Genomic DNA, 16,487 nt, shown 5'->3' with positions numbered 1-16,487 from the left:
CATGTTGCTGGGGTCTACTGTTGTCTATGACAGAAAAATCAAGATGTGTTGTCATCTCTTAAGGAATAAGAATTGTGTACAAAAACTTCACATAAATTAAAAGGATGAATAAATTTAAGGAATAAATGCAAACCATTTTCCAATTCAAGGCAAATAACAACACAGCTAAGAAAAGAAAATGGGCCCTAAAACTCAGACCTTCCCAATCCTGTCAGACTGGCAGGACAGAAATAACAACTGGTTCAGGACTCTTGTCAGCCTCTAGAGAAATCCTGCAATAGGCAGCTCTTAGCAAATTAATGCTTTGCACAGATCAAGAAATGTATGGCCTTGCAGATTCTCATCAAGCCATTAGATTTCTCTTGCATTAACATGTTCTCACGTCAGCCACCAAGTGACTGAGCCACGTGTCCTAGGGGTTTAAATCAATGATAAGTACAGGGTATTAAATATGTATCAAGGGAACAGTGAACTTGAATACAAGGTCAAAATCAGCAACCAAGTCTATAATCTGATGCTGATATCAGATACAAGCTTCAAGGACAAATTTGTTTTCAAAGGCTTATTCTAGTTTTCATGAGGCTTGCATGAGGTATATACATTCACCAGGGCAAATTTACACTTCTGATGAACTCACGAAGCAAACGCTATGCATCTGCTCACAGTTGGTTTAGAAGCATTTGTGGTGAACCGTGGAGGGGCCGACTCGTCATACTCCTGCTTGCGGATTGCATCTGCTGGAAGGTGGAGAGTGAGGCCAGGACAGAGCCCCACCTACACCGAGTACCTGGGCTCTGGCGGGGCAATGATCTTGACCTTCATTGTCCTGAGGGCCAGGGCCGTCACCTTCTGCATCCTATTGGCCATGCCTGGGTACATGGTAGTCCCACCACACAGAACCGTGTTGCCGTACAGGTCCTTCTGGAAGTCGACATCACACTTCATAATTGAGTTGAATGTGGTCTCGTGGATGCAGCAGGGCTTACCCAGGAAGGAGGGCTGGAAAAGCGCCTTTGGATACCGGAAGCACTTGTTGCCAGTAATGATCACCTGTCCATCCTGCAGCTCGTAGCTCTTCTCCAAAGAGGAGGAGGACGCAGCGGTGTCCATTTCCTGCTTGCAGCACAGACAGAGTGACATAGCAGAGCTTCTCCTTGACGTCACACAAGATTTCCCACTCGGCCACGGTGGTGAAGCTATAGCTATGCTCCGTGAGGATCTTCATAAGATAGTCAGGCCCTGGCCAGCCAGGTCCAGACCTAGGATGGCGTGGGGGCGGGCATCCCCCTCGTACATGGGCACAGTGTGGGTGATCCTGTTCCCAGAGTCCGTAACAATACCAGGGATGCTGCCAGAGGCGTACAGGGACAGCACGGCCTGGATGGCCACCTACATACATAGCTGCAATGTTGAAGGTCTGGAACGTGACCTGAGTCATCTTCTCTCTTCTGGCCTTGGGGTTCAGGGGGCCTCAGTCAGCAGCACGGGGTGCTCCTCAGGGGCCACATGCAGCTCGTTGTAGAATGTGTGGTGCCAGATCTTCTCCATGGTGTCCCAGTCAGTAACAGCAGTACTTGAGGTCAGGATGCAGCTATTGCTCTGGGACTCACCACACACGTAGCTGTTCTGCCCCGAGAACACCATGACGCCCCGGTGTCACGGTGGATGGGAACATGGCCCCGGGGCATCATCCCCAGCAAAGCCAGCTGTGCACATGCCAGAGCCATTGTCGATGACGAGCGTAGCGATTTATTTTCTTCCTCTGTGATGTGGAGAGGCGGCGATGGGTCTCTGAAGGCGAGGGAGTGCTGGAAGGAGCTGACAGCAGAGCAGCGAGCGATAGGGGTGGGAGGCAGCTGCAGCGAGTGAGCCCCCCTCCGATTTTTTTTTTAAAAGAACACGTTCTTTTACTCTTTCTTGCTTAATCCATAAATATGAAATATAAATCCTATTGGAAAAACATATTAAAATGTTGAGCTTAAGCTAAGCTTAATAAGAAATAAAGTCTCTGATCATTCATTTGAGGCAAGGGGAGATCTCCTTCGCAAAGAAATAACACTCATCTAGATCCAGGAAATGGGTAAGATTTTGTATTAAGAGAACAGTTTTCCTCCTCCACACCCCACATGGAATGTATGGAGGATGGGAGAGAGAGCCAGTTCCAGGCTCCACAGTGACTGAGCCCACAAATCCTCTCTGACTCAATCACCCTGAAGGTCCAGAGCATCCATCTAAGCTGGGAAGAGGAAGCCTATTGCCAAATTCCAAAAGAGGTGAGAAACTTCTCAGGTGGCGTTAAACAGATAGTACACAGGGTGGGTAAGGAGGGTGACAACAGGTAAAGAACTTCCAGTCTCTGGGAACATTGGTTATCTGTAAAGATTCAGTTATTAGGGAAAATTAGAACCACATCCCCAAACATAGTCAACTGGAATCTTTTGTGACCTAATTCCTCGTATGTCCATGCTGATCACTGGGGGATACGTGTCTGGGCACTTTTCTGTGGGATCGCACTGGGATCCCAGCTGTCTGGATCTAGACGCCCACAGGGTGTGTGTGATTTCTTCTGTTTTACCGCACTTGATAAAGTTATACTGTCCCATTCCAAATTACCTCCATGGGAGACTACAAGCTCAATTCAATAATAATATTATTGCTGAAGTAGTTTGAAATTTCTACAATAGAGCTAACTGCCTTCAAAAGTTTGTTGTCATTTTTTACCCGGAGTAAGATTTTCACTGATATATCCCCTCGCGCGAGGGAAGTAAGAGAAAAAATAAACATGTGGGATTACATCAAACTAAAAAGTTTTTTCACAGCAAAGGAAACCATCAATAAAACAAAAAGGGATCCTACTGTATGGGAAAAAATATTTGCCAATGATATATCTGATAAGGGATTAATATCACAAATCTATAAAAAACTTACTCAACTCAACTCCAAAAAAACAAACAACCCAATTAAAAAATGGGCAGAGGACTTGAGGAGACATTTTTCTAAAAAGGACATACAGAAGGCAAGAAGACATATGAAGAAATGCTCAACCTCACTAACCATCAGAGAAATGCAAATAAAAACCACAATGAGATACCACCTCACTCCAGTCAAAATGGCTATCATCAATAAATCAACAAACAACAAATGCTGGCGTGGATGTGGAGAAAAGGGAACGCTAGTGCACTGTTGGTGGGATTGCAGATTAGTGCAGCCACTATGGAAAACAGTATGGAGGTATCTCAGGAATCTGAAAATGGAACTACCCTATGATCCAGTAATTCCACTTCTAGGCATCTACCCGGAGAAATCCAAAACTCCAATTCAAAAATCAGTATGCACTCCTATGTTTATTGCAGCACTTTATACAATAGCCAAGATACGGAAACAACCGAAATGCCCATCGGTAGATGACTGGATTAAGAAGCTGTGGTACATTTATACAATGGAGTATTACGCAGCCATAAAGAAGAAAGAAATCTTATCATTTGCAGCAACATGGATGGATCTAGAGAACATTATGTTAAGTGAAATAAGTCAGAAAGAGAAAGACAAGTACCATATGATCTCACTTATATGTGGAATCTAAAGAAAAGACTATGTGAATGAACTAATCAGAAACAGTTTTGGGGACACAAAGAAAAAACCGAGAGTGGTTAGATGGGTGTGTGGGGGGGGTTGGGGATAAGAGGAAAGGTGAAGGGATTTGGAAGCAGCTGGTAACCACAAGATGGCCTCAGGGTTTTTTTGAAAATTAATTTGGGGAAGGTATTCAATAATGTTGTAAAGATTTTGTTGGGTATCCGATGGACATGCGTCCTATTTGGGAGACCACCTCAGGGATACTGTGGATACCTGATCATGGCATTGTACACCAGAAGCTAAACATTAATGAATGCCAACTATAATTTTATATATATAATGTGATGGTTCAGTGTGAGGTCGGAGGGATAGTGGATGGGGGGAGGGGGGTTCACAGTGTGAGGGATATAAATGATGAACGTCTAAGTATTACCTTGTCTTGTACACCTGAAACTAATAAAAAAAAAAAGTTTATTGTCATTTTATCTGTAATGATCCTTTTTATTTTTTGAAGATTTTTACGTGTTTGGAATAAGCTAAAAATTATTAAGAGCCAAGTCTGGAATGGAAAAAAAAGAAAATCAATGACCAAGCTGGGTGATTCAGTTTAAGTCAAAAATGAAAATGCAATTATAATAAACTCTGTCTTGTGGGAGACAAGGAAGGCACAGATAGTTTAAGTAATTAGTCAGGTTTTACACAGTCAGGAACTGTCCAAGCTAAGGATCTCAGACCTGCACTCTTAACCACTACATTCTATTGCTTTCTATGACGTGACTGCCTATCTAACTTATAAAGCATCATGCCAAGCAGATTGTCACAAAAATGTTATGTATTCTTACTAACAGAAGTTGATTCAATGCTTACATTTAGGAAATTCCTTTTGCTTAGGAAATACAAAATCTTTTCATAGCAAAAGCAACACAAACTCAGGCAGAAGAAGGGAAAAGATGGTAGAAAGCATAGCTTGCTATTGGTTCCAAGTTTTTGCAGACTCAATGACTAGACCCCTGTCCAATATGAGCAGCCATATAGGCTGCTGGGTAAGAAACGGGTTTTGGAAGCGGGCACATCTGAATTCAAGCCCTGCCCTCACCACTCGCTCCTGGGGTAACTTTGTACAGGTTATGAATTTTCTCTAGAATTTAGTTTCATCATCTCTGAAACAGATTAATAATAGCACTGAATTCCTAGGATTGTTCAGAAGATTAAATATACCAGCATATTGTCTAAGACTTAGAAACACTTGATAAGTGATAGTTTCTGCTTTCGGTGAATTAATTTACTTTTTGTGGAACCCAGTCCTTTTCCTTAGTTTTTCACTCCCACTCACCTATGCCACACAAACAAAAATCCCCACTCCCATAATGGGGTCTGTGTGTGTCGCAAAGTTGTAGAGAGCAATAGGATTTTGTCCTGTGTCAGTGATTGCGATGCTGTCACAGTGATGCCTCACCACTCGCCTGGGCCCGTACTACTTGTGGCAGCCCCACAGACACTTCCCCACCAGAGCCAATGGTATGGCTGGACTTCCCCTTGTGCTTCTTTTTGCAAGGTGCACTTAAGTAAAAATTCATCAGGGAACTCTGAAGAACAAGATTTATTACTCACAGGCCTTGGAGGGTACACAGCACAGCACAGGGCCACACAGCAAGGCTGTGGGGAAGAGAGAGGGAGTGAGTCCAGACCTAGGGTCAAGGGTGCGGTACCTAGAGTTTCATGTGTTCGTTCTTTATTGACGAATTTAAAACATAAAAGCAGGGGGTGGCCAGTTAGCTCAGTTGGTTAGAGCGCAGTGCTCATAACACCAAGGTCGCGGGTTCGATCCCTACATGGGGCCATTGAACTGCGCCCTCCACAACTAGATTGAAAACAAAGACTTGACTTGGAGCTGATAGGTCCTGGAAAAACATACTCTTCCCCAATATTCCCCAATAAAAATTTAAAAACAACAACAAAAAATATATATATAAAAGCGGGAATTAGAGAACAAGAAGAAAAAAGTAGGGTCACTCAAGTGGTCAGCTATCTAGGTTATCCCAGGCTTTCTAAAAGGAGAACTTCATGGGTTTGGGTGGCCTGATTTCTTATAGTTGTTTTACTAGTCAAACAGCTGGCAATATGTTTATTCGAGATGAATGTCTTTGAAATAGATGCCTCAGCAATCAAAAACTTAATGGCAGGCACTTAACACTACATATTTCCAACACAGAAACTTAACACTTTAAGAAGAAATATATATATGCCCCATTCTTAAAAAGATCCTTCTACAATTTCAGGGACCTTGAGCTCCAGTCTATCACTAAATTGCAGAGCCCTTTCTCTGCTCTCTTTTATGCCATCTTTCCACCTCCAAATGTCTGTCTGTTTCTAGAGTGCAAAAGTTTAAGCCTCAATTTCTATCCATAAATGTCTTTTCCAATACAAAAACCACTTTTCTCCTAACAGGATTGTTTTATTCTCAGCTGTTGATATAATAACTTTTTTTCACACCCAGTTAGTTGCATTTGGTTTATACTTTGCAGTTCTAAATAAGAATTGCACTTGAAAACATTACTTTCACTACTGAAAATGGGGGAGAAAGTTTCAAAATAACTTTGATGGACCAATCCTAAAAGATGGTAAGGTACATTATGCCTGGGAAACTGTATAGGCAAGTTCAAAGTTTCCTTGAGAATGCCAGACCATCCTGATGTGTTACTCAATTCTGTTTTGTTGAATCATATATCACATGAACAAATTAGCAAAGGAATAAAAAAGAACACCAAGAATCCAGCTTATCTTTGCAGAGGCTAATAAAATGTGGTACCAGTATACAATATATTTACAGACCAAAATAAAGTTCTCTAAAGCAGAAGTGACCTCTAATTGCCTCAAAGGCTGTGAAACCAGAGGCATGACATTTTTAGAGCGATGAAAGAGGTCTGCTGTCAGCTAATTCAACCCTCTCACTTCACAGATGAGAAAACTAGGCCACCATCTAATTAATAACAGATGAGCCCAGAGTTGAGGTTTCCTGACTCCAGTGCCTTCCACTTCCCGTGACATCATGGCTGTCATATAGTCACTATCAAGACAGGTCCCAGGGAGCATGGGACGAGACCCAAGAACATCTAGAGAGTGCCATGAAGGGGAAATATGAGCACGATGGCCAGAAAGAACTTTGTTCAAGCTACTAGGCCTTCTGCTATGGTCTGAATGTTTGTGTCCCCCTAAAATTCATTATGTTGGAACCTAACCCCCAAGGTGATGGTATTAGGAGGTGGGACCGATGGGAAATGATTAGGTCATGAGAGCAGAGCCCTTATAAATGGGATTAGCGTCTTTATAAAAGAGGCCTCAGAGAGAAAGTTCCTTTGCCCCTTTTGCCGTGTGAAGTTCCAGCAAAATGATGGCTGTCTAGAAAGTGGGCCCTTACCCACTTTCTGCCCGCACCACAATCTGCCAGCACCACGATCTGCCAGCACCACGATCTTGGACTTCCCAGCCTCTAGAACTGTGTTTTAGAAATAAACACTTATGGTTTATAAGCCATTTACTCTGTGCTATTTTGTTACAGCAGCCCAAATGGACTGAGGTACCTTCCTTGGCTTCCTTGAGATAAATTAACTCATCTATAAAAAGGGGTCTCTCAAAGAGCTATTTTGAAGATATTTTTTAAAATGCAAAAATACACGAGAGTTCTTATCACATGAGAACTTAGTAGGCACAAAATGAAAGATAACATCCTCCCTTTTCTCAGTCACACCAGCATACAAGTTGGAGTTCAGGTCAAATAACATCAAGTAGGAAAAAGAACAAGTACCAATATGAGAAACAATGAGATATGTGAGCATTTCTGTGGACACACGTTGTTGGGATTAAGGCAGACGGGGCCTGTCCTTCATAGTGTCAGCTGGCCAGTGAGCACAGAGAAATGCATGTGAGTGAAGAGCAATCTGTTCCAAGTTCTGCGCGGAGGAATGGTACATGCCAGGCCCAGCCTGGTTTCCAGCCTGCACCACCCTTCCTACTGGCTCTGCACTCATTTCCCAAGGGCAGGATTAGTCCTCTTCCAGTTCCCAGAGCCAATCTTGACCTGGGGCCAGATGTGCTCACATGACGCCAACTCCACATTTGGCTGTCAGTCTAATCCTGACCTATTGCCCAAGTCTCGATGGCTGGGCTTCTGCTGGCTCTCCTGATTCCCTGCCCCACTGGCCTGCTTTCTACTTTTCCTTGGCTTTGCTGTCATTCTGCTGCACACATCTGATAGAAAGCCCCCTACCGTGTCACCTTGGCCTTTCTTGTAGTCAAACATTACAATGGCTTCCTAGTACATAATGGTTTCTCAAAAAGCCCGACCTATGTTACGCATCCTGTCATTTAGCTATGCCTGAATGGGGCCAGGCAAGAAACTGCAGTACTATCAGGTTCCTTCCTGGGATCTTTGAAAACTTGATGAGAGACAGAAAGTGGTCAGAGCTGAGTCACCTCTGGCAATGTTCAGAAGAGAAGCCCACAAGCTCTTCCTGTTCTGAAGGTCTGACCCTGTGACCACCCTCCCTGAGACTTGGCTGTTCAGCTGTCTTCTATAGTGAGCTTCCACAATAAATCTCATTTTTGCTTAGGTGATAGCTCCGCTTCTGGTGCTTGCGCCCCTGTGAACCTTATTCAGTACAGATCTCAACTGCAGACTACTTAACTGAACTCAGTGTGCCTTGCTCTCAGTCCGGGACCTCTCTTTCAGTCTACTCACCCCGCTAGGCCAAATCTTAAATCGCAACAATGCACACTAGTACTTAACATTGATATTTGTCTCAGGTTCTCCATAGGATCACAATTTTGGAATTTACTCCAGTTATAGCAATTTATTTGGTCATATTTGTTTATTCATCCATACGTCCTTCCATATTTAGCATCTATGGCACACTAGACACTGTCCATGGTCCTAGGGTTACAAAAACATACCAGACAGCATCTCTGCTTTTCAACCTCAAAGACCAGTGAAGAACTGCTATATCAATAAATAATCAGTACAAAGGGGCTAAGCGCTATAATGAAGGCACGAATATGGGTCATTGAGAGCACAAAGAGGTGGGAACAAATGACTATTTTCAGAAAGGGAACCAGGAGGTCTTCACTGGATAGCTAATGTTTAAAATGAGTATTGCAGAATGAGAATGAGTTCACTGAGAGAATAAGGGTAGTACCGCTTTAAGCAAACACTGCAAGCATGGCAAATTTTTTGACTATTCAACCTTGCAACCCCAATTTCTGGGATTTCTCCTACACACATGTAACAAATGACTTATGTACACAGCACTGGCAAGAGTAAGAGATGGAAAACAACCCACATGTAAATTAGTGAGCACCACTTAGATAAAAATGATGTATCATCTTAATGGAAGACCATGAAACTATAACAAAGAATGAGGAAGTTTATTTATCAGCATGAAAGATCTCTAAGATACAATGCTAAGTTTAAAAAAAGCAACTTTAGAACAATACTGCCTTTTGTTTTAAATGGGATAAAAGGAGAATACATATTCATATTTGTTCACATTTATATTAAAAAGCTAGTTATATACATCTTAACGTGGTGAGAACTGAAAAGACAGTGAAAGTAGTGAGAGTGGACCTTTCACTGAACACTTATATCTTGTGTTTTTTAATTAAAATATTATCTATTCAAAAATATAAATAAGTTTTCAAAGAATACATTGCAAGAAAACAGCAAGTTAGGGGACTCAGAAGACAACACTTTTTTTTTTTTTCACTGCTCTGAGTGAGAAATTTTCTGTCAAAAGAAAATGAAAGAATGTTTCGTTTCACCTCCCTCTTATGTAATAGCTAACTGTTCACAGCAATTCAAAATATGAGAATAGCCACCTTTAAAAACACAGACATGGCGGTGAACACACAATGTAATATATAGCTAATGTATTACAGAATTGTACACTTGAAACCTATGTAACTTTACCAACCATTGTCATCCCAATATATTTTAATTAAAAAAAAAAGCACAGATGTGAGTGGTGATTCATGGCTAGTACAAAAGCAAAATATTGTTGGCAGGGAAACCTAACATACAGATTTGGAAACAGAATATTTTATTCCTCCTCATATGAGTCTATTCATTCAATTTAAACAGCATTCCTTCAGCCTTAGTTTTGAAAGGATGCAGAGGCTTTTCATTTAAAACACTAGAAAAATAAAACAAAACTGAATGTCATCTTAAATAAAACCCTTATGTCATCTTAAAAATAAAAAAAATATATATCTACAGTAATTTTGAACTTGTGAGGAATATAAGATACAAGACTGAAAAGTCTGGACTTTTCCCAGGTAATGGGCCAGTGAATGTCATGAGACAGGAATTTTATGCTTTGGGGTTTTCCCCCCCCATCCTTCCATACTTCAGTGTACTCTTCTTTAAAAAAAACAATAGTCCCCTTTCAGACATTCCATGCCATCTGATTATTATAAAATCCACTCACTCAAATGAAAGAAGATATAACTAAATAAAATCAGTCTCATTCAAATGAGTGTCCTTGGACATTTACCATTACCCTAGAGTTCAGTCCTCAGTTTAATAGTTTAAAACCTTTCTGTTTTCAATTCACCAAAGGATGACCAGATTTTGGGAGGGAGTGGGAGGGACTGGGTCATTCTACCAAAACTCAGAAGAATCTTGTTTTCTGTAGACAGCTGTTGTTTCTGTCTGCCCTTACCACCTTCCTTCCTTTGGAGAACTGTTCTTCTCTCATCCACTTGCCAACTCTGATGCTGATTCTGATGGAGCTGGCTGTCAATCACCGTAACTAATCATGTGGCCACAGAGTGATCTGGATCTGGCCAAACACAGTAACTATTCTTCTCGTCCCATTCATTGGTTCAAAGGAATAGGACACTACGTAATGGGCATGTGTTCCCAGCTGGGTTAATCATCCTTTTGGGTTGTTGCTACTTGGAGCCAGATGAAAAGGGGTTGTGCCTCTCAGATCACAAAAGCTGAAAAGACATGAATATGAGACAGCTAGCAGCCCTAGAAATTATATGTGCATATTAAAAAGTTTGGAAGGCTACTCAAAAATGTTTTTAAAGTCATTTTATGGTGCTGGCATTATGAGTTATTTTTTAAAAAATCACTGTAATTTAGTGCTATCATTTTGATTTTTCAACTTCAAACAAACAAATGTAGACCGACTAAACTTTAGAGGTAGTCAAGTATACAGGACAACTTTGGCCAGAAGGGTACAGAGTGGAGTGGGAAACACTTCATAGAACTGAGGGATGTTAGTTGAACCTTGAATGATCTGGATGAACAGAGAAATATAGTGACCACATTTTGTACAGAAAAGGAAGCAGGCAAGGTCAACTTATCCGGAGCATGGAGAAGTGTCAGCCAACGGTTACAAGGGCCAAAAACATTCTTATCTGAGTCTTGAGACAGACGGAGGAGAGGGACCATCACTAAGCTGAGGTAAGGGGTACTAGAAAAAAAGCCACTCTGAGGTAGACAAGGGGAGAGGAGGAGGACGAGTGAGGGAGCCTTGCAATAGAAGTAGGTACACTAGACACATACATGCCTCACTGCCTTCTGTCTACGTAAACACACTCTGTGTGGGCCTCTACCCCCACAGCAGCTCATCTCCATGGTCACAACTGGATAGACCAACAGTGGAGATAGGACAGGGCCATCTGAACGTTAACGAATGGTCTAGCATGGCCTGGTATATAGGACTTTTCCCAAACAGGGAAAACTGGGTCAATCCTCTCCACTCATTTTCTGCCTCTGGCTTTTGCTCTTTCTCAGTAGATCCAAAGGGAAGTTTCTTGTAGCTCCACGAACTGATCTGAAAGGTTACAAAGTAGATTGTGGTTCAGGGTTGCCAAATAAAATACAGGACAGTTAAATTTGAGTTTCAGATAAATGACAACATTTTTTTAGTATAAGTATGTCCTAGGTAGTGCATGGGATAGACTTATATGAAAAAGTTATTTGTTCATTATTTATTTCTGAAATTTAGTTTGACTGCATGGTCCTGTGCTTTTTATTTGCTACATCTGGCAACCTTGTCAGGAGCCCTTCTGCTGCAGCATGAGCATATGAAGTCTGTGAGGCAAAGCAGTGCAGGCCTCTCCTTTTCTGCCCCCGATTCTGCAGGTGTGTCTCCTGTCCTTTCTTTGCTGGAGCCCCATTAAGCAATTGGAAAGCACTGTTCCTCCCCGGGTATCTCTGCTGCTTAATCTTCCCTGAGCAGAACATACTGTACTATGAATGAGGTCCAGACGTTTATTGCCACAGGGTCAGGCTGAAACTAGGTTGGACTTTATTCTACTACACACCAGAGAAAGCATTCCAGACTGTCTTCAAAGGAAGGAGTATAATTATAATGTCAACCTCCTTCTTCAACCCTTCTCCAGCCAACGTAGCCTCTCTTTGAAGCCCGGGGTCAGCTGGCCCCATGCCACCCACTTCCTTAGGAACCCCCTGCCCTCCCTGTAGGAAAAAGACATGCTCCCCTGTCTTTTGCAGGAACTTGCAAATTTGAGCACTGGAGAGGCTGTACTTTGCTTAGTCACAGCTGACTTTGGGAGAATGGGTAATCCCTAGTATTAGATGCCCTTGACATTCTCACATATGTACCTAAAAAGCAAGGCATACCCTCCAAGGTGAGTAGGTTGTTCTCAGATACAATGTCTAATTACATACAAGGAAAGAATATTCTTCCTGAAAATGGCATTAATTTGACAAGTTGCAAAAGAGTAATTGTATTAAGAAGGAATTACTTTTCTTTTGCAGGGCCTAGTTTACATGACCAGAGGCATACTTGGCTCTCTTCACCATCCTAGAGAATCATGCCAGCTCTGATTAGATTCTTTATTAGAAATCTCCTCCCTTCCCAACCTAGCTAGAAGGGGAGATTCCCCCCGCCCCCCCAACACACACACAATATAGCAGTGTACCTAAGGAGGCAATGACAACCACCTGACAGAAAGGAAAGGAATAAAATCCAAAAAGTCATGAAAGAACATATAGTGTTCTTAGTATCAGATCCTACGAACCCTTTGGTTCATGTTTTGGATGTCCACGAGACTTCTCTGTATTCTTATAGAAAAAGCATAAGAAGCACTTTCATCATTGTCTGGTCCTCGGGCCTGGCTAATTAGGACCGGGGACTAGCAGCCCTGAGTGTGAGAACCTGATAGAGGAGGTGGTGGGGATGTAGGCTCTAGATTGATCGGTTTACATTTAAAAGGCCCCATTCAAAGGAGAGTCCCTTACTATCTCTAGGAATTGGCTAGTCCTGGGAGGGGCAGTCTCTCCAGAGTCAGCAAGGTCCCAGATGTCAAAGTATCAGAAACACATGGCTAATTCAGTAGTATTGGATGATGACCCAAAGCATAAAATAATACCCATGAGTCCATACTGATATAAATAAAAGATTGAATACTTAAATAAATGGAGAAGAGACAAATCTCCCTATAGAATTCCAAATAATTTTTGTAAGTACTCCTCACTCTAGGAGATGGAGTCTCCTCTCTAGAGTATGAGCTGTGCTTACTTCCAAAGAGGAGAGGGGGGCTTTCCGAGGGGTGACAAGGCAATTGTACCGTGGGAAGGTGATTTTCTTCCAAGATGAGGGCAGAATCTTCTGTCAGAAAGTATTTCATTATTTGATCCCACAGCTTCTAGCCGTCACTCCTTTTATACCACTTCCAGGATCTAGTCCACTTACATTAGTGAACGTGTCTCATAGAGGCACCAGGATAATAAGCAAATAAAAGAATGGTTGGCTGCAGAATCTTAGGATGTTGCCAGCCTCATCGCATGGGAGTCAGCAATGTCCTGGTCCAGGCCCCCCCATCCCAAACATGACAGCTTCTCCCACATCTCTCTAAGTCCACAGGCCCTGTAACCCAAAAAGGCCAGAACATTTTCTGATATTTTTCCTCTGTATCTGCCAGTAGACTTTCTCACTCTCTTTGCTAATCCAGGATTTAAAACACCTTACAATAAATTTGGCATTGTCCTTGGAGACAGCTAATTACCTAATTTTTACATATTGGTGGAACTGGGCTTGTGGTGATGGAAGAACAAGGAACAGTAGAGGTTTCCTAAAGCAATTAGTTGGGGGTAGTTTAGAGACTAAAAAGAAAGTCATTATGCAAATGTAGATATATTAACAGTTATTCAACCTTGAAAAGGATCATTACTTAGAATGGAAGAGGACACTAGATTTAGGTTTTCCACCTCAGTTGTTAAAATTACTTACAATTAATGTCAGCCCTCTGAATGGTTATAAATATTACTGCTCACTAAATGGTTATTATTATTCTGCCAACTGCCTTTATGACTCAGAGCACTCGAGCTGTCTTTCCCGTTCACACCATTCCCTTTCTGTCCTTCTCTACTCCTTTCTTTGGCAGAGAGAAACCCCCACGTGGTCCCCTGGCTTCAGGAAGGCAATTCCTCACCTGAACAAGCAATCCTTTGAGGCAGAGAATCTAGGAACAATACCAAGCAAAAGACTTTCTCCTTCTTGTATCTTCAAGAAGTCCTAAACCTTTTTGCTGAGAAGAGCTGTCTAGTTCTTATTATCCTAAAACCTCGCAATGTCTAATGGGTGAGTGAGGATTGGGCATTTGCCCTACTCTCTTCTCACTAGAAATGCCAGAGAGTTGGCTGTGCCAGCAGCTGTTTCACTGTTGTTTCTGCAGAGCCTTTCTTTGAACCTGGTAGGAATGCCTGCCCCAAAGAGAAGGAAGGAAAGAAAGATCAAGCACATGTGATTGCCACGTAAATTTAGAGTTGAGGTATGCTCCCCCCGTAATTCTGTGTTAAGGGTAAACAACTGAAATATCAATTGACTTAGAATATGGTCACAGGAAGTGTAGCTTTGGCAATTCATTAATAGAGATTTATGCTCAGTTGAGCTAATGGTTGGATCACAAGAGTATTTATTTTTTATTTTAGAGACTTTTTTTCAGATAAAGTTCACCAGTGCTTTGAAACACAAACAACTCTCAACCAAAAAAATCCTTGGACGGATGATAGATCATTTATATATATACAGAGGGTGCCAAAAAAATGTATACACATTTTAAGAAAGGAAAAAAACTATTAAAATTGTAATAATATATACCAATAGCAAAAGATGAATACAAGTCACATTTGACTTCTGCAGTTACAAGAAGTGCTCAAAGTGGTTACCATCCGCATCCATCCAGACACTTCTGAGTATGGCATACTACTTGAGCAGAGTTAACATCTCTTAAAATGTGTGTGTGTGTGTGTAGTGTGTGTCACAAAGGTGAAAGCAAAGGAAAGAGTGGACAAAAAAGAAGATAAGTCTGCCTGCTCCTGAGACAGGTTAGTTAACTTGTTGTTAGGTAGACGGGAAGATCCCTGGTAGAATAAACAAGACAGCCATATCCTAAAACTCTAGGTTCTGAAGTAGCTCATTCACTCCAGGACAAAATGTAACGGTGCTTTGAGTTGAATAAGTTATCGCGTAAGTCCTTTTTGGCCTGGACAAACCAAACGGAACAGATCTGATAGCTGGGAGTAGGTTATTTTGCTAATCCCTTCAGGACTGGCAAACAGAACAAACCTGATAGATGAATTCCATTAAAAGGCACCAGCTCCCTTCTCCAAGCAGGCAAGGAAACATTAAAAAAAAAAAAAAAAAGAAAGAGCCTTTTTGCCCCATGTTGGGCACCCCAGTCAGGGACCCCCATCTTGTTCCGAGAGCTGCGACTCTTTGCTTTTAATACACTATCCACTCTTACAACTCCTTGCCTCTCCTTGGTCTGTGCTTCCGTTCTTCAATTTCACAAGACACGATCCCGGCACTCACAGAAATTTCCTTCATCACTCCCCCATGTCTCTCTTTGATTATCCATATTTTTCCCAAACAAGGTAGCAACACCTCAAGGCAACAGTGTCCCCAAGTGATGTCTTGGAACTGCTACTCAACGAGACAGGACCAAGAGAAAGTCAAAAACAGATGATCAGAAGAATGAAGATATTTCTCAATATGAAGAGCCCGTCCTGACCAAACTCATAGTTCAAAGGTGATTCTTAATGGGTACACTAGCATTTAATGCTCTCAACCAGTCATTTTTGGAAACACTGCTCTTCACGTATAAGAATCTTCGTGTCTCTTTGTTATGATCACACATAATTCTCGCTGCTCTCCCAGCAGACTCTTCTTTCTAAGATGTATCACTATGCGCTGTGCTGGCTTAAGCCCCAGGTCTTAAGCTAGGCTCCACAGAGTCTCTCTGGGTATTTGCATCTTCCATGCTCTCTAGAGGCAACTTTTATGTCCTCTGTCCTCGAATTCTGAGAAAGGAGGCCTTGGGGCAATGATAGAATTACTTTAGAAAACAAAACAAAGTGAAAGAGGTTCACATGTGGGATTACATAAATTGGCTGCTGGATGGATCTCAGAGATACAATAGATCAGAGATCACAAACGGGTGGGCTACATGCCAGGTGCTTGTGTGTCATGAATACTGTTTTTACATTTTATATGAATTGTTAAAAGATAAACTGAGGCGTATTTAAACATTTAAGTGTTGATTTGAGCAAAAACTGATTCCAATCACACTGTGACAAAACAGAAGTGTCGGGATTCTCCACCACAGGAGCTGGGGAGAAATGTTAATAGAGAAAAGATGGAAGCAAAGCAAGGATATTATTGCTTTGCCATAGCTTAAAGCCTAGTTGGCTGTTTGTGATGGGTTGTCCTTAACACGTTCGGTTCGTAACTTTGAGGCATTTTTACAGGCTTACATTTGGGTTTGCTTAAGTAGGCTGCCTCGCATTAGAACCAACTCAGTTTAATGGCCTCCTTGTGTAAGTAATTTAACAAAATTAATTGTCCACATTTAAGATCAAGAGATTTCATGTTAAACAA

At 41.8% G+C, this 16,487-nt stretch overlaps 1 pseudogene across 1 annotated transcript; it reads right to left on the bottom strand.

Moving 5' to 3' along the window:
• Nucleotides 1-670: 670 nt before the first annotated feature.
• LOC308505011 (actin, cytoplasmic 1-like) lies at nt 671-1,644 on the bottom strand (annotated as a pseudogene). Its single transcript has 2 exons — nt 1,486-1,644; nt 671-1,389 (listed from the first exon to the last, which is right to left on the bottom strand). The product of its transcript is annotated as an actin, cytoplasmic 1-like (transcript).
• Between the last annotated feature and the right edge of the window lie 14,843 nt (nt 1,645-16,487).

Source organism: Rhinolophus hipposideros (genome assembly GCF_964194185.1).
Source record: "Rhinolophus hipposideros genome assembly, chromosome: 11".
Taxonomy (NCBI): Eukaryota; Metazoa; Chordata; class Mammalia; order Chiroptera; family Rhinolophidae; genus Rhinolophus; species Rhinolophus hipposideros.
This window is presented reverse-complemented; position numbering and strand designations above follow the sequence as displayed.